Below are 20311 nucleotides of genomic sequence, written 5' to 3'. Positions count from 1 at the left end.
AAAGTGACAGAAGTAGTTGTGTGAAGAATGAGAAAAAAAGAAGAGCTTGAGTGAGTTCAGACCCTGCCAACTTTCACACCTCCGCACATTTCACCGGGTCGGTTCTGATGCTGTTAGACTGACTGACAAGCACTTTATTAGAGGAACACTGAGGCCTTTACAAGACACACTGTTTGGCCCCAATTACCCTTGTCCTTTTCAAGTGTCTCGCATCCGAATAACATCCAGGCGCAACTTAAAACACTCTACACTTAGCCGGATCACAAATCTGATTGCAATCTGTCTCAGTTATTCCAGGCTTCATGCTAATCAGGGTCGACCCTTCTCTGGTCCAGCGGGTGGTGGTAATGTCACGTTCGTAATTACAACCGGGAAACTCTGACTTTTCTGAAAATCCTGATTATATCCAACTTAATTATAAGGCAGTGCTTGGAAACTATGCAAACATGACACAAGTCCAGCATTTAAAGTATTTAAATTATTTTCTCTTCCTCTACTGAGGTATCTTTCTCATCTCTACCATCCTTCTCATATTGCATTGCATAATGCACCTGGAGCTGCTTGGTAACTGCAAAGTTGCCATTAGAAGAATAACTTGAATATTTTAGCAATTTCCTTACAAATGATAGGCTAAGACAAATATATCTATCTATTTATCTTTCTAAGAGTGTATCTATAGAATATAAAGAATGAGACAAAAGTTGTATCGTCTTCACTTACTTTCCCCCCTTACACATACAGATCAATGTTCTCTCATCCACACAGATCATTCAGTGACTGAACTGATCAGGGATCAGATAAATACCACATTATCACAGGGGACAGACACGGTAAAAGGCTGTTTCCACGGATCGCTTACTGACACAGTTGTTGAGTTGGACGCATTTAAACTTGTTTAACATCTGTCTCTGGATTGTAATCTGCCCGGAATGCCTCATGGGTGCGTTTACAATGATAAACAGACCTGCATTTATATGGCCACCTCCCACCACACAAAGCATTTTATGTGTCAACATTCACCCATTCACACACACATTCATACACTGATGGTTTGATGGCAGAGGCTGCCATGCAAGGTGACAACCTGCCAATTAGATGCTAATTTATTCATTCCCACACCGCTTGCACAGCCTTCGAGAGCAGTTTTGGGATCTGCATCCTTCCCAAGGACACTTTAACATGCAAAATGGAGGAGCCGGGGATCAAACCAAGGATCTTTCGCTTAGTGTATGACCTGCTATACCTCAGTGCCACAAATTCTGAATAAAGGAATGATGCCATCAATGGTCACCGACTTAGCGCTCGTTCCCTAAACAACTGGGAATCTTCCACTTGGCTTTGATTGCATGAAGTGACTGTGTGACATGTGCTGTATACAACAAAGCAAAAGAATACTTGCAATACATTCCAAGTAGAAACTTGTATGTGGTTCAAAGACTGTGCCATGATAATACTTTATATTTCAGTGAATTTTAATCCTCATAGTGACACCAGCAAAATAACATTTTTGCCAAAGGCTCTCTGTTGTAATGACTTTACAAGAGCATGTGGCTGTGAGATCTAAGATCTAATTTGCCCTTTAGAAGATACAAAAGGCTATGCCCCTGACAATTTTAACCTTAATGATGATGCCGCACAATATTTCAACAACTTTGCTTAGCTCTTTTGCTGGCTTCTCCACATATTGACTTCATACTAAAGCCAGCATCTTTCCACCTCTCTGGCAAGTGGCAAGCAGGAAATGGCCAAGTCATCCGTGGTTGGAAAAACTTAAAGCTGCCTTTATTGCTGCCAAGCAGACATGTGGCCCCCGCTTCCAAGATCCCGGTGACAGTTTTTGATCCCTGGAGAGTCGGTGCAAGAGCAGGCAGCGTGTCTGTGGGAGAGCTGATGAGGACAAGCACACGAGAGACAATTGAGGCTGCGCTGTAGTGTACAGTGCTGCAAGAGGCCTTGATATTGCATATTGGTGAACACATTTTCTTGGACTCACAAACAAAGCCCTGAAAGCAAATGATAGGCAATAGCAAAATCAAGGTAACAGCTAACAAAGTTATATACAGTATATCCCTGCAACAATCCATGTTCATGCCACTTGGGACCCCCAACTATTTAAACACATGCGGTATCAATAGTGCTCTATAGCATTAACTCTCATACAAGCAAACTGCAGTCCTCACTTCAAATTCAAAAGTATGACTTACCAAGACTTGCCTGCTTGGCTTGTTAGCAAGCTTTTATTGACCCGGGGCTATTCATAAGATTGGCTCCCCAACAGGCCCAGCTCAGGGTCTCCTGTGCCTGTCTACCTGCCATCTCACACATGAGTCTCCCAGTGTGACGCCTCGCTGGATATGCTCCCCTGAGCCGCACTGACAGGTCATCTTTCACAGGGAGCCACTTGAGTGTCAGCTGGAAATCAATTGGCGCAGACATTGGCTGCCTCATGCCTGGTGACACAGAGCGACTCGCTGTGTTCCAAAAACCTTGTTTCATAAAGGTCCATCCAGTCTATTGGAGGCGAGTGTCTGCATGTAGAGTCAGGTATAGGGAACTATCAGGCCCTTGTGTGTGTGGGGGTGTTTTTTTTTTCTTTGTGCATGCACAGGTGTTTTGACTTGCACTCGAAGAGACGTTTTTAAACCGTACCGAGAGAAAATATATAATCGTTTCGGGAGCGCTTTAAGAAGAGAGACATGGAGGGACAGATATAGCGGTGGGAACACAGTCAGGAAGCAAATTAGACATAAACTGACATTTATGCAGTGCAGTAAACACCTGGTTAGGGAGAGAGCTGCATATTCAGAACTGTAATATAGGACAGGGTGGAGATGTTGCATTGGTATAAAAGGAAACTATTTTCTTTAACCTTCAGCTGTAGGTGTATTAAACATATAATTTTCCCTTTGCTATCTGCCACATCTCAGACAGCACGCTGAGGGATGTCATGTGCCAGCGGCGGTGCAAACTTTTACTGGCCCTGAAAATTTCTCCACCAGCAAAATCCATCAATCTCGACCCATTAGGTCCTGAGAGACCCACTCCTTCTCCTGTCCTTCCTCCCGGGCCCCTCCGCCAGCACGCACACAGGGGTCATGTGCCGCACCAGTCACACAGATCAATGTAACCGAGTAAAGTGCCTTGGGTTATTGTCATCGTGAGCCACATCATTCAGAGGTGAATTTATTGCAGATGTTTTGTGGTCAGTGCTTCTTGCTTCCTATGAGTATCCCCTTTGCTCAGACTGATATGGTACTTGGAGCAGAATTGTTGATTGTAGGGCTCGTTGCTTCTTGTTGCCATGAACATCCAAGTCGGCAATAACAATATATAACGAAAGGTTTCAGGGTTTTTTTCTGGAAAAATCTGCCAGCAATAGATGTCGTTTCAGCCGGCAAATGAGAAGACTGATTTTGTATTTTGTCAAGGAATGATTACTTAGAATTTTGAGTCGTAAACCTGCCACTTATCATTGAAAACTTTTTATGTGGTCTTTCAGAATAGAAAGCTCGACAGGCATAGCAACAGTAACTAAGGGGGTGGGATGGGGCGGGGCTTAGCAAAGGGTCAGTCGATTTTATGACTGGTAAATCTTTACGATGTTTTACCATGTGCATCAGCTCATTCAACCATGTTTATCAACCATGCAATTATGAGGAAGCAGAATCAATATGAAAATTCGAGAGCATATGAGAAATGTCATATTGCGGCACATCCATTTGTTCTCAGGGCAGAAAATCATGTGAAATATCTGTCGGGGTGATGAGCTGTGTACCCACCTCCATTCAACCACATGGCTTTGGGGCTAGAAGAAAACACGCTGAAATGAGATGTGGAGCAATGTTATTTGATGCAGGATTCTGTAAATCTGCTCATCCCCTCAGCAATGCACAAAAACTATATTGACTGTGAACCCGCAGAGCTTTGCCCAGTCCTGGTAAGTTGCTGCTGTGAAATGAAATCTGTAAAGCGACTGTGTGCCTGAAGCTGTAAAGTTTGTTTAAAGCACACCAGTGCCTTTGTCACAGAAGTTTGGATGTAATTGATGTGATGCACTTTATAGCTTATTTGTAGGAGGCAACTGTGTGTGTGTGTGTGTGTGTGTGTGTGTGTGTGTGTGTGTGTGTGTGTGTGTGTGTGTGTGTGTGTGTGTGTGTGTGTGTGTGTGTGTGTGTGTGTGTGTGTGTGTGTGTGTGTGTGTGTGTGTGTGCGCATGTGTGTGTGTGTGTGTGTGTACGTGTGTGTTACTCAGAGAAAAAGCGGTCTGCCAGGGGAAGTATTTCTGTGTGCGAGCCATAATTTGACCGAAGATAATGCCCCACAGATGAATCAATTAGATGGAGGTCTGCATTGGCCTTTACTTGGCTCACACCGCTGTCAACAGAACAAGCTCTGAATAGTTAAACTGTAAGAGCCATTCTTAGATGTGGTTTATGCATTCCCTAACTAGTATTTGTACTGTAGATGATCCAAGTGTTAGTATGTGACAGGGTTAGTATCTGTGCTTAAAACGGACTGCACAGACTCTAGAGCAGGGGTCTCAAACTCAATTTGGCTTGGGGCCACTGCTGGTATTGTCGTCTCATAGGAGGGCCACTTCAACGTTCAAGCACTACAAGAAAGCGCAATATTTTTGAAAATTTACTTTTTTATTTCCATGTTTTTAATAACTTATTGAAACATTGCACTGAACCAACACATACAATCCCTGAATACATTTGTGCTTTATTCTATTTCTTGCCAGAGACCTGGCAGCGCTTCTGCTCACACAGCTGAGCAACATTTGCCCTGATCAAGGTTACAGTAGAAACTCTGAGTACAGCTTCAACATGGGCATCACTAAGTACTTGCATTTATTAAAGTTCATAGTCAAGAAAAGTTTTTCACACAGATACGTGCTTCCAAAAAGGCACATTACCCGACTGAACATTTTTGACAGCTCAGGGAAGGATGGAAGTAATTCTCTCATGAATTGTCCAGTCATGTCTGCTTTTCCCTGTGCCTCTCTGAATTTAGCTTTTAGATCGCTGTTGCACTGCAAGTCAATAAGTTCCATTTGCAACATACTTGGGACACTCTCCACATCAGCTGAGAAGGGGTCAGCAAACAGCTGGAAAGTGTCACAGCGTGCCTTGAAGTCAGCAAAACGCTGATCAAACGCCTGCAGAAGGTTTTCACTAGCACAGGCATATTCACCACCACTGAAGGCTGTGCCCTCCTCCACGAGAGACCTGCATGTTGTGAAATGGCTGAGATATTTTACAGAAAGCTGAGTTTTCCACAATTTCAGTTTAGCGGAGAAGGCTTTCACATTTTCATAAGCTGCAGTGATAAGCTGACCAGGGCCCTGGAGCTTCAGGTTAAGGATGTTCAGCTCCTGTGTTAAGTCCACTAGGAATGCAAGGTCCATAACCCACCCTGGATCATCAGGTTCAGGAACATCCATTCTGTCATCTTCCATGAATTTCTTCACTTCTGCTCTTAAGTCAAAAAATCTCTTCAGGACACTACTAAATGATGTACTTTTACTAAAGTAAAGTACATCACCATATGTTGTAAAAAGGCCCTGAACTGGACCTGATGTAACTGACACATCTCAGGACAGCAGACATGACATGCTGCACAGTGCCTGTTGGTGTACGATGCAGTGCAGAACGACTGCTGGATCTGCATTTTCCTCTAACTGTCTTTGAACCAGCGCTCCCAGTCGGTCATAGACGGGGCTCCATCCGTGGTCATGCCCACCAGTCTGTTCGCACAGCTCCTGGAATATATCCTTGGCTGTGGTGAGGCCGTGCATTGGACACAAACTCAGCAGCTCTTCTGCTTTATCGGGGACTGTTACTGCCGACGGACAGGTGTCGGTATGTGACTGCAGACCACATTAGGCTACATTATTTTCTTACTTTTCTTTTATCTCGCCGCGTACGCATCACTTTGATTTATTTAGTCAGAGAGAGACATATATACGTATAATGTCCCGCTGGGCAGCAACTTAAAAAACTTTTTTTTGGAGGTGTTGTGAACGCAGCGCGCTGGGACGAATGTCCGCGTTTAATAGAAGGCAGCCAGCCAGGCACGGAGGAGAACTCTCCATGGCAACGCTGCTGTAACTCTCCATGGCAACGCTGCTGTGTAACGCTGCTGTCTCCATGGCATCAACGATGCTGCTGAAGCCATATCACTGATTGGTAGGTTTTCACGCACACATTGATTCATTAAAACTCGCGGGCCGCACTAACATTAAACTTCATATTCTGTAATTTCTTTACTGTAATCAAGCCCAGCTATATGGTGATGAAATCCCTTTGCCCCTCGAGAGCCATATACCCAGGCTCCGTGATTGCTGTGGGACTGTCCGGTCACCATTAGGTTCTGTTCAGCCTATCAATGCACACAACACTGTAAAGTGCCATTCATATAAAACTCGCGGGCCGCACTAACATTAAACTTTCATATTAAGGTGGGGGCCACAAAATATCGTCTAGCGGGCCGCAATTGGCCCGCGGGCCGCGAGTTTGAGACCCCTGCTCTAGAGGAACGCTGCTTCTGGTGAATTTGGTTAATGGAACCCACAAATTCAAATTTAAGCCACATTTGCCTCGACATCTCAGCCTAATAATGTATAAAATAAATAGAATATGCAGATACAGAGATGAAAATACCATATTTACAATCTGGTAGATATAGTGAGTAACCACTGTTTGCACAGGTGACTTACCTCAGGGTAGGGATGAGAACTGAAAAACTGCATGTTTACTGGCAGAGCAACTGTATGAAGTGCAAGATAGTCCACACAAGGCATGAAGGAAGGAAGCTGGATGGGTCAAACACTGGACTTTTGTCCGGGAGACCGCTGTTCATGTCCTATGTGAATATAAAAGTATAGTTGACATTTTGTTACGTTTTTCACTTGATTCTTTAGTGTCCTGACTTGTCGGTTAAATAAATGCTAACTTAATATTTTGGAATATGTTTGCTTTATTGCTGTGTGCACCAGTGCATTTTTTCTTCAACAATCATGCAGTTATTAAATGAGGGTTTAATATATTTCAGAACTACCAAAATCTAGTACCACATGCAATCGAGTACCTTGCACATTTTGCATTGTGTGGGCTGTGCTTTCTATGGAAACACAAGCGGTAAATCTAACAACAAAATAGAGTTCATATGTTGCTAAGCCACTGTAATATCCATATGTATGTGATTAGCATGCTTGTGTGTTGTACATTAAGGAATCGTTAGGCTACATAAGTGCTTCGTGAGTACATCATACCATCCTGGGTAGTGTTTATGTGGGTGTTTCTGTCTTACATTAGCGCTCCTTTATTCCCCCACAAAGATTGCGAGCAGTAATCTATTTTACATTACCCTCCTAAGATGTGAGACGCATTACTTTGGTCAACAAAGCTGACTGTAATTGACTTATGGTACAGATCAAGTTAATGGAGAAACAGCACATGCTGCAATACAATGCTCTTTTCACAGCCAAGTAATAAAGCAATAAATAGCAAACCAACACTTAATTGTCACATGCCAAGATGGCCTGATTGAAAAATAGAATTTAGTGTGGGCTGTTGCAATTTTTTCAATTCTTTTGACTTAAGTATTCACTGTTTAAAAATGTCCACAGTGTACACTAAAGAGACATGTTTATTTATATAGTGTCTATTTATGAATATAAACGCATCATACAGTAACTTCAATATGTGAAGTAATTTGATGGATCGGTGAAGCTGGCTGGATGGTGCTCATGTTTTTCATGTGTTGAATTGGTTTCCACCTTCTTCCTGGATGCTCATTGGTTACAATGTATCTGATTGCTTTGCAAGGTGCAATACCAATTACCTCAAAGTAGACCACTTTTATGTGTGTTATTTAAAAGAGATCTATACTGCATGAGATATGTGATATTGATGACGGCCCGACAGCCGGAAGAATATATTATCATATTTATTTTCTTTGTATGCCAAAAATGTTTGCCAATTTGGCCAGGTGTACAAATTCCCCATCCGTCCATTGTTAGTTGGTTGGTGACAAAAAAAAATTGTAGCACTGAAGCCTTTTGCGAACCAGTTCAAAACCTTAAATTGAAGCTGTTTTGTTTGTTTGCTTTTAGTCTGTCGATGACAAAAACATTATCAGTCTCTCTCCAGCAGCCATCAAAAACAATCAATACAGACGATCACCAAGTTCAGTATTCTCTTTGAGACACATTGCTACTTTGATTTTCACAGAACATACTGAGTCAGCTGATGAACAAACAGGTCCTCATTGTGTCAGCTCAGTCTAAAACTTGCCCATTCGTATTCAGCAGGTGCATGGAGGTCGGCAGGTAGCTCACCATTAGTTTCGACATTTACAGTGATTAAAGGGTGTAATTTTTCATCAGGGTACATCGAGTGTCAGACTAAGTCCAATTGGCAGTCTGTCTTGACCAGGACTCTATAAACGGCTGCAAGCATTGATAACAGTGGACATGACTTCAAAGAGCTGCCAAGCAAACAGGAAAAACGAAGAGTCTGCATTTCTCCCAGGGTTGAATCAGGTGTAATTGGGAATGCCTCTTTTGCATTTGTCTGTTGTAGTTGAAATTTTGCTGAATAAAGGCTGAAAATGTATCCTCTGTTTGTTAAAGGCTGCAATTTTAGTGGAAACTGTTACTTCTTACGCCACCAAAGGTCTCAAAAAGATTGATTTCAATAAGTACTGGATAATTGCTAAAACCAGTACCGCATGAGTACATATTGATTCCCAACACATTCTGAAACATTGTGTCAATAACACAGCTTGGTCAGTGCTACAAAGCTTCAACCTCTAGTTTACCCTCTAGCATCAGTTGTGTGCTTGTAAGTGAATATACAATATACACTCATTATATGCACAGCGTCTTTTCAAAATAAACTTCCCTCTTCACTGGAAGTAAAGGGGTTAGGGTTAGGAAAAGAGCTTGGTTGATGTTAACTTGACTGACTAACGGCTCACATGATAAGAAATGAGTCACATGATTACCGACACTAATGAATCACATGACAAAATGTCAACTTTACTTTTAGTGAAGCCCGGGACATGAACAGCGGTCTCCTGGACAAAAGTCCTGTGATTGTTTGCCCTGTGCGGACTATCTACTGACTATAATGCCGCCGATGGGTGCCCTGCATACACACGCTTAACATGCGTTGGTGTCAGGTGCCGAGGAGCACTGAGAACGGGTTGTCATTCCTTAAAGTGCATATTTCAGATTCGAGGAGGATAAAACTTAATGATCCTGCTTCATGAGACAGGCCCCAGGTCCAAACTGTAAATAGAAAAAGCAATTAATTTGATAAAGATGAATTATTTATGATTAATTACATTTCAAAATATCGTATATGACAGCGGATGAAGGTAAATGTGCTTTCATATTTGAATTTCATGGAAACTCACTTCCTAAACTGCCTGATTTGATATAGAATTTTGTTCAGAGCCTGTGTGGTGACTCAAAGTTACCTCAAAGTATAATAATCACCGGTCCCTCGGTGTGTAAGGACTTTGCATCATCTCCATTTATCTTTCCGAAATTACAAAATAAAAAATGAGGCTAGTGATGTTCAACTGTTAACCCATCCAACAAAAATACCAAAACCCAACAGTGAACACAAATGTCCTGTGTAGCCAAAGCCTAGCTTATTCCTCTGTGACATAGAGCTCCATTATCATTCAAAACATTGAGAGGCTGACTAACTCAGTGTTGGTATTTTTCTTTTTATGGGATGTGTTGACAATAAGAACACCCAGATTGCCAGCCTCATGTTTTAAGAAAGACAGATGGAGACTGAAAACAAGAAGCCTCAGTGAACTTGAGACTGATTCTAGGCATCACACTCAATGTTTCACACTTTAATGAGTAAAACTGCACAATTAAACTTATTTTTTAAGCTATAAACTAACTGACATGACTGTACTTCCATGAAACACATCAATGCTGGTGTTAAAATTGACATTACATATGAGCGTCGAAGTATGTATATCATTTTGAATTTCTCTCTTTCTCTTTCTCTCTTCCAGCTAAATGTTTCATCAGGTACTGTCCAGCTGCAGTTTAACTTGTGGAGATTCAAGGTGTCGCCTACTTATACAGAACATTTTTTTTTTGACTGCATATTAACATCATGCCAGCAACATCCCCACAGTTTCTATGTCTATATCTGTGGATTATGCCGGACATAAAACAAGTAAAAATGTATTTTTAACACAACAATTGCTGTTTCCCTTTCAAAATAAAAGCCCTCTGGCGTCTCTCTGTGGACAGAATACCTTCATTTGTTAACACAAGGCTTTAACTAATATTTGCAGGACAGCATTTTAATTGTGGTTTATAATTATTTACAAATGAGCACACGGTTCTTATTCTTAAATACAGATGATATTTATAATGTGTGATTCAGGCGTCACTGTTTATTTCAGCTGTTTGTTGCTCAGCAGGTACAGTGAAGATGCGGGGCAGACTGCTGAGCCTCTTAAGTAGAGAGTATCATGACTTAGTAAAGTTAGGTTTGGTCACAAAATTCTGACCCTGAGACGAAGCAGATAAAGAAAAATGATATCAAAAGTCAAGAAACCAGGCAGGCAAAACAAAGATGTGCAGACTTTCCCAGCTGGGAATTTGGCAAACTTGGCTGGCTAGAATGCTTCTTATGTGACAGGTACAAACCTGTTTAAAGCCACAGTTACTTCAACCTCTGACTAAGACATGTTTCAAAGCAGACAGCTCATCTAGATAAGTGACAGTTATCATGGTGAGAATCTGACAGCCAAGTAGCAGGTTGAAACAACAGCATAATGTTTTCTTCACATTACTTCCACTACAAAAGACTTCAATCTCCAACACACATACATCCACGAATGCGGCCTCAAACAGCCGACTAGGCGTTCATCAGTCTTATAACCATAGAAGATTTAAGGCTTAAAACAATCACTGAAAATCAGTTGAGCCCTGCAGATACTTTCAGTCTTACAGCAGAGAGCTTTTGGAGTGTGTTGGATGATGACATGACTTGCCTTTTAAAACTCTCACATTGTGAGCTATTCAAACATGCTGTTAAAGATATAGAATAACCCTATTTCTCATCAAGTTGCAGATTTATAATAACCCTATTTCTCATCAAGTTTAATGAGGAAAGGGACTTTGGTTTACTACAAATTTGATAATTGAGAAATGGAGCAAACAACAACAACAATTGTACAAGTCCTTTGTCCACGCCTACCGTAACAACACATTTTCTGATATGACTAATGATTTGGTCGATGGGAATTCCTTGATGTTCACATTCCTCTCTCTGTACATGAGAAAGCACCAATGTCAGAGTGTGAAACTAAAATTAGACCATGGTGTGAAACTGCAACTAGCAACTGTTGAGTTGTAACACATCACAGCAGCATCTAGAGAGTAGACTTTCATTAGACCAAATGAAAAAAGGGGTGATAAAAACAAGCAGAAGACCCAGCTCTGTTTGGTGTGTGCTAGGGTTGAGTTATTTTTCCCAAACTACTTGTGACCACGGATTCAGCCAGTCTTGCTCCCTTTCTCTACACACTCCTCAAAAGTCATTTTATTTAAACTTCCCAACTACATGGCTAGAATTAGCTAACTAGCTGCCTTTAAACCAGTTACCTTCAAGAAACCTGCCAGGACGTATGATGGTTCTATTTTTAATTTAGAGGACAAATCCAGTTATCACACACAAGAGATGAGGTTTATAATAATAATAATAATATGTTTAATTATATAGATTATTCAGCAGACGTTACAAAATGCTTCAAAACAAAAGAAAATAAAGTGAGTAAAAGACTAAACAAGCTAAAAGAATACAAGACAGTAAACAGGAGAAAAGTCTAAATAAGTGGGTCTTGATCTGCTTTTTAAAAGATCCACAGAGCTTAAGTCCAATGGGAGAGAGCTCCAAAGTTTAGCAGCTACAACCTCAAAAGCACAGTCTCCTTTTGTATTGAACCTAGAGTGAGGAACAAGCAACAAACGCTGATCAGAGGACCTCTGAGATATGCTGCTGATGCAGTGCAGCAGCTCTTTAATGTAAATGCCTGACTAGCAAGTTTGTATTTCTTTCCATATTGAATGTGTATTTATGGTTACAAAAAAGTATTTTGATCAGTGTGACCAGAGTCGTTTAGGCTCATTACTGGACTCACGCCTACTCTGTTGGAATATAATAACTATAGTAAATGGCATAATGATATTCTGTGAAGCTCGATAAAAAGAATAGAATGCATTCTGAAGACTAACAATGCAGTCAAAGCCACAACAAAGCCAACAATGGATCCTGCAGTGAGGAAACAGCGGTGGTCTTCCCCCATTAAACTTGGCAGAGATAAAGGGGACATAGCATGCACATTTTCAGGTTAATACTTTCTACTAGAATATTTTGATATGCTTTAATGTTCAACAAAATTATATTATTTCTTATACTGTCTGTCTGAATATATCCATGTTCAGCCACTGTCTAAAAACACTCTGTTTTAGCGCCTGTCTCTTTAAGCCCTCCTCCCGAAAAAAGCCCAGTCTATTCTAATTGCCTTGTTAGAAAAATATGGTATGAAGGTAGTTCTCAAGGTCTTTTCAAAGGGGAGTCATCAACCAAAGGTAAACATAAAATCTTATTATTATTTATTCAAGAAACATTACAGTAGCTTACATTTTCTGAAATGTTAGGGTTATTGGTATTTAAATGCCTCTTGAGGTTTGCTGTGCTAAGATTTTTGTATATGTTCAAGTTGTATATACTTAAACAATAAAGTGTTGCATATTCTAGCCTATGTTCCTACAATAATAATACATTTTGTTTACATACACTACATTTTTAGTTGACATATTAAGAGTACTTCTTTAGGTTGTTGAAAAAAGGTTACCAACTAATATCATATTTTCATTTACAAAATAAAAACTGCAGCAGACCATTGTGAGTCTTGGATGGCTAGTTTGTTCCCCAATTGGTTTGCCTTTCTGTTTCAGCCCTACAGTTTCCCACTGAGTTAGTTATTCTGTCTCTCAGTCACCTTATGTTAAAATGTTTGCCTCGGTATCAGTTTGCCCTTTTGTCAGCACTCTCATCTATCATATAGATCATAGACTGGAGCCTCACATCAACTTACCTTGCACGGCAGCTGGATTTTTGCGAAATTACGTGATCATGCGAGAACCACAGGATCAGAGATAACACGAAACTCTATCGTGTCCGGACAACTGGTGGCAGGACCAATCAGATTCCTGTGAGGAGCTATACTCAGCTGAAGCTACACAGAGAGGCGACTGTTCGTTCAATCTAAATAAAAATGGCCGCTCACGATAAGGTTGGCGTAGATACTGCAATAGCATCAGTTATATCAGAACTGGAGAGTATTTCCTCATAGAAAGAAGAGCCAATAATGGCACTGAAAGGTTTTATCAATGAAAAGATGTTTTCACTCTTCTCCCGACAGGCTTTGGTGAGAGCTTTCTTAACAGATGGTTCATCCACTTCCTTGCCAAGTGTTTTTTGAAAGTGCCTGCCCTTTTCTGAACAGTTTCAAATGACAGCTTCTCTCGAATGGTTCTGTGTAAACAAATAATCAGGCGCATCCGGTTACACATAAAAAGTGTCCACTGCAGTACATGCTTTATGGTTTCGCTGTAATTGTCTTAAGGGTATGTGAAGTACTTTCTCTCATCATTAGCATTAGGCTTGGATTGGTCATGGTTAAAGTCAAATGTCGAGGGAATGTGTGTGGCCCCTATTGCATGTGTTTTAATGTGGTTACGGATGTGGTTGTATGTAGAGGAGGGGCTGGTCTCTACCTTGATGAATAAATTATAGGGGCACTTAGAGGTGTGACATTGGCTAGAGGTGAAAGCAATACAGCTTCCTGTTCATCTCTGACCAAGAAGGTACACACTCTGCATCTGTCGGACAGAAGATGAAATACAGTATTTAGTCAAACTCAACTGCAGCTTGTGTTTACATTTTTTCATTAAGTCAGGCCAGTTGTATATAGCTCCTCAAGTGAACACTAATTCAATTCCATGTCTTCGCCTTGACTTTAATAAACGAAGAATGAGTTGTTTTTTCTCAATTTTATTTTTTCAGGGTAAAGTTTTACTAAAATAAGCCTCTCCTTTTCAGGAACGCCCTGATCACATTCACACATTACACATTCACATCAGGAAGCTGCCCTGTACAACCACAGTCTGATCTGCTGGCCACTGATCAGCCCCACTTGAGCGTTTGGGGTTAAGGGCCTTGCTCAAGGGCACCTCATTGACATTTAGCGACTTCCTGAACCCTGCATAATTTTATTCTGCTCCAAATCTTGATCTCATGACATCGTGGCACTATTTTAAATAGATTTATTCATCTACAAAATATTGCCTTGAGCAGAGGTAGAGATGCTGCAAGCTGATTGTGTTTGAAGACGTCTTGTTGGGTTCCCCAGGGGTCAATTTTATACTCACTTCTTTTTAACATCTGTAGATAATGAATGTTACCCTGGAGCATGTTGTTAACAATCCTCAAAAGACTTACAATTTAACAAACGCTAATCAGATGAAGCAGATCTCATCCTTAAATGTGCAATATAGTGAATTCAGCACTCCACCATGGAATACGTTTTAATAAAGATTGATCTGTGCTGCTCCCTTTGGCTTTTGTGTGTTCGCTGCAGTGGTTTTTTACTGATTCAACGGCTTTATCAAACTTTACAATATTTTAATGTAGTGAATAGAAGGCCTCTGCCTTTTCTCCCTGAAATTAGTTAACATGAGAATTTCAAAGATGGTTTCCTGGGGAAAGGTGAACCACTTGGGAAGGTGGCAGAGAGCTCTTGAGAAATTGAAAAAGCAGCAGTGCTTCTACCAGGGGAAAGTTTTGCCTCAACCTTCTCGAAAGATAAAGACAAGACTTGCAATGTAGAGCAACAAAACCTTTTGGGAAGCTAAGAGTCAACAACATTTTGCATGTCAGTTTTTAAAATCCAGTCGGGCCATTTATGAGATGCATGACTTTCTTTGACTAGGCAATGGAGTGCAGTATGTGACATTGGTATGGTTAAGCACATACCAAAGTGTGGGTTGTGAACCATGTTATATTTACTGTGGTTTTAAACCATTCAACGGGGGTTAAAAAAAACATAATGCTACCAAGATTATATATATCAACGTAATAAGGAATGGCTTGCATTCAATGTCTCTGCAAAACATTCACAGTTTTTATATTACAATTCTTATTAAAATATCTGCTTCTGTCAAAACCTGATTATGATTAAAATTAGGTAGGGATCATGGTCTTTGTTTAATATTTAAAACTGGATGAGCTGGATTAAGCCCTGAATGAACACAAGAAACTAAACAAAGTTCAAGAACAGTTTGCATTAGAAGGGATTTTCAAACATGATGAAAGTGAACGCAAAGACTTTGAGTAGTAGACAACAGCAAATACTGTGCTTGTGAAGATGATAAACCAAACACGCCAGATGCCAGATAAAAAGACAGTTTGTACCGCAACATCAATAGTGGTCAATTTTCTAATTTGAAACCAAGAAATGTTTCAGGAAAAAAGTTTGTCAGAATAAAATGCAGGTGAGAGACCATGACTATCCCATTGGAATTATCCAGGAACACACAACATACTTAGGATCTGTTTTAAGACTTTTTTCGGCAAAAATATGAATGTATTGGAAGAAAGAGTGTAGAGTTATAATGCTAGCGGGGCACCAAAAGACATAATTTACCGAACGATGGTGCCCAATGAGTGAAAGGGCAGATACACGGAGCTCCTGGATGGCAGTGAAAGGCAGCGATCCAAACAAGGATACGGCACATGAAGAAAAAGTTTCAAGAATACAAAAGGAGATCTTGATGTCCGTGGAAAGAGGCCACAAAAATACTGATATGAGTAAGATTGCAGTGAATAAGACAGTGGAGATATGAGCAGTGAGAAATTATGTATGAACGAGCCACTTAGTAATGGGTAATATCAGCTAGATATTAGATTAATGAGACTGCGATATTTAGATCTTGACCCACTAAACTCAATGACTTAATTCATTTGAATTCATTTGAATTCATTACATCCTAACTTAGTGAGGCTGATTTATTCATGTTCGACATGTCTAGGCTGAGGGGAACTCTGTTTATAGGGTATAGTTCGGGGGTTCATGCAAACCCCTATTTAATTTCATGGGAACAGTAACAGACACCATTTCTCTGGAAATTATAACGGTCACTTAAGATGGACAATTTTTTGGAATATGATAAGTGCAGACGTATTAAATCACAATTCCTTGTAGTTAAAAATACCTCTGAATGTCAGAAAAAGACGGGAGGCTAAATATGGGAATATAATATCAGGGGGAATATATAGATGAAATGGAGAAGTTGACCCAACCATCATTAAGGATGCCTTGAAGGTGGTCATTTAGGAACGCTAATTATTGTAAAACCACATTATTATATGAAATTAGGTGGATGAAGAAAAAAGGATTGTTTCTTTAATCAACTGGAATTATCATTATTTGCTACCCCCCAACATGCTATACTAATAGCAGACTATACAAGACAAATAAAGCAATAAATGCATTTAAAATGATACATTTTCAGGGATTGATGGCCACTGTGGAGACGTTTAAGGAGAAGTTGGTGCCATTACTCCAGACTTCTTTTATTGGAACATAGAACCATAGAATAGGAGTAGAGCCGCCATTGAACTGTTTTCCGAGGTCATTTGACCAGCACAAAAGAAAATGAGTATTGCTTTTACCTACGGTGAAAACAGATGGCTGGCTGGTTAGCTGGTAGTTCTCCAGAGCGATAGAGAGTGAAGTGGCAGGAATGTTTGAACCAGCTTTCTGTTAGGCTATTTGCTTTAAGTGTATTATTAAAGCATAGTAAAATTAGAAACTAATTAACTTGTTAGCTGTCCTCTAGTAATTCTTATATGCTTTAATGGTACACAGTTTACAAAAAAAATTGCCGAGCAATGTCATCCATCTAGCCATGTGCTTTCCTACTCTGTGTTAAGAGCGTGTGGATGGAACACTAAGCTTATAAATTGTACTTATTTACTCCAACTCTGTAGGCTTTGTCACATTACTAATCCACTGCTGGTTTCCGTGATGTGCACTAGGTCAGTTTAGTTTAGATAGAAGTTAGTTGACTACAACAGTCACAATGTCAATGGTTCACATACAAATGGCCACTGACCATCTTGTTACATTGATTTGAGTGGGCAGCAAAAAAAAAAAGAATAACAGCTTTGTGTATTTTGGAAGAAAAAGAAGGAGAGCTGGAGAGTTTCCAAAATCTGAGAAAAAAATGTGATCTGGGGACACATGAATTCTACAGCTCAACTAATCAAATCATAATCAAAGATTACAAGGGAAGAAACTAAATAATAACATGTGCCTTGTGTCAGTGATTGAACCCTGATGATAAGCGCTCAACTAAATATATAAAATATAATATATATTAGAATCGTGCAAGATACAGCATTCATCTACCAATGCATATAAATGGAAGGAAATCTCCTGGAAAAATATCAGATTTTTCAGAAAGGTTGAAAAATGTGGATCATTTGATGTAGATCACTTACTTGTTCTAAGAAAATGTCAAGAAATAATTATGTTTTGGGGAATGCTATGTAAAGTGCTACATCCAATAGTAGGGTATAATTGTTTGCTTCTTTATCTCGGCAATGTCTCTAAAGCAAGTGTAATTGGAAGTGACAGATAATTGGGTAAAATACTCTTAGTAGCAAGTAAAAAAAGCTATTACAGGGAACTGGGGGAAGCTAGTGAGACTGACAAAAGACCAATGGCTAATACCTGTTGAAGAAATCTCCTTAATGGCTAGACTGACTCATCTCAAGACTAAAAGAAACACAAATGGAAGAAAATTGAACATTATAAAAGATTCAAAATGGCGACAGCGGATATGAGCTGCAAGTAAATCCATCAACAGGACTGTATAAATGATTGAAAGAATGCAAATGAATTTCCACAAACCAGGTTTTGTTTTTTGTTAATGTCATGTTATGTTATGGAAAATCTTTTGCCAATACCAACAACAAACATTGACCTGGAAAACCTAGATTTTTCACTAACCTTAGCTGACCTTGAAAGTAGAACAACAAGACTGAACAACAAGACATTGAATGCAGGAAATAAACCCTGATCTCTAGTGACAGAATCCTGTGCTTTGTGCACACAACCATCCGCCTCGTCCTCCTATCTGCTACTTCTGAGCGGTATAAAACCTAATTCCAGGATGGAATTACGTCTCCTCCTAAACGCATCTGGCAAAGCATTTTAGAAGTATGTAGTTGTATTTGGCAAGAGACAGGATTTTTCCAGCCTATACAGCTTTTTGAAGATGATCTCAGCAGCTGCCTTGCTGTGTGTGCTGTCACCTGCCTGTCATCCTTGAGGGAGCCGGCGGCTGGCACTTCCACCCGTGTGGGCATGATGGCTTACAGTTGCTATGACATTGAGACAATATCTGTGTGTGCACATTTGCACGCTTGTGAACATTAGTGCATGTGTGAATCCTCCCTCACTATCTCCTTCGCCACTTTTTTGTTTGTCCTATCAAACATTCAAGTCAACCACTTTAAATTTGGGTGAAATCTAAATAAATATCAATTATTCACATGCCCACATACAACAAACCCACGCTACATGAAAAATCTTAAAAACTGGATAGTACAATGCATTTAATGTATTATTCCAACTTCTGCCTGGTGTCATTTCAAATCCGTGACAAGCAGCAATGTAACACCTGCAGATGACACTTTTTAAGCATATTTCCAGGAGAATGGGTGTTGCAAGCCAGCAGCACATTCCCTCCTCTGACCTCCTATCTTGCAGCAGAATCCAAAACCCTCTGGCCACATTACCATGCACAGCAACTGATTGGCAGGAAGCCAAGGCACATTGAAAATGTGTTGGTCTTAGCAAATTGCCTGGAGTGAGGCTGCGTGGCAATAACTCTTCAACATCTCCTCAGTACCATCTCTGATTCTTGTCTATTCCTGCTCCTAGGCTCTCCAGCAGCCTCTCCTCTCTCACAAAATAACTTGCCATTGATATGTGGGTGTTTTGTTTTTGGCAAACATTGGGTGTGAATTTGAATAAGTAAAACTTTTTGCAATAAGCCTGAAATAAGCACTGTTATGTATTTGTTGCAATGCTTCAAAGATAAACTCTACCCAGGACTTAATTTGTTTATATGTGTAATGTACGTGATGTCATTTGACACTCACTTTGATAGCAGATGTTTTACATTTCCCACTTTCCACTTCCAAGTACTCATACATTTTCATAAAAGTAGAAATACTCTGTTACAAGTAACAGTTCTGCATCAAAATCTTACTTGAGTAAAAGTACAAAAGTATGAGCATAAAAATATACTTAAAGTACCAAAAGTAAACGTAAATCATTATGCAGTTTGGCCAATTTCAGAATAAAATATATTATAATTCTGGATTAAAGTTATTGATGTCTCACTTTGGCCCTTAACCAATCCAATGAATTTAAATTGGTTGACATTAGAAAAAAGGGTAAGGCAGTTGTAATTCAGACTTACACATAACATCCTGCAATGTAATGGGCCAAGTATATTAACTAGAGGCAGGGTCACAAACATTGTGCCATGTAGACTAAAGAAATGTTCTAAGCAAAATACTTCTCTGTACATGGTAGGGGTAGAATGGAATAGACTTAGAAATAAAGTCAAGTCAGTCCTTTGTTTATTCATGCATGTGGAAAATTGTAATTTTACCAAATTGAGATAATGACATAAAATGTATGCTGGTTTATGTATGTATTCACGGTACATAAAATGGAAATACTCAAGTAAAGTACAATACCTCATTATTTTAGCGTAGTACAGTACTGAGTCAATAAACTGTCCACCACTGCCTCTTATAGGATTGTCTCTAGTGTACTTGTGTTATTCATCTGAATTGGTTAAACAGGATTTTTCTGTTTTCAGTAATTACAGATCCTCTACCTTTGTTCTGAAAGAGATCAGACCATGAAATGTGCCAAGTGTGGTGAACAGTTCACGGCCTCAATCGACTTAACCATTTCAAAGATGTGGAAGCAATGTCCCACCACAAAATGACAGGAAATTCGTCCCCAGCAGATTGACTGCATCTTCACTGAGCCGGTCAAAGTTTCACAACTTGTCTATTTAAAAACCTAAGCAAAACCACAATCTCATTTAAAAGATGTGATCTGAAACCATCTTTGGTGGTTTACACTTGGTGGTTTACACTTGTCAAGG

Source organism: Anoplopoma fimbria, chromosome 16, assembly GCF_027596085.1.
Source record: "Anoplopoma fimbria isolate UVic2021 breed Golden Eagle Sablefish chromosome 16, Afim_UVic_2022, whole genome shotgun sequence".
NCBI lineage: Eukaryota > Metazoa > Chordata > Actinopteri > Perciformes > Anoplopomatidae > Anoplopoma > Anoplopoma fimbria.
This window is presented reverse-complemented; position numbering follows the sequence as displayed.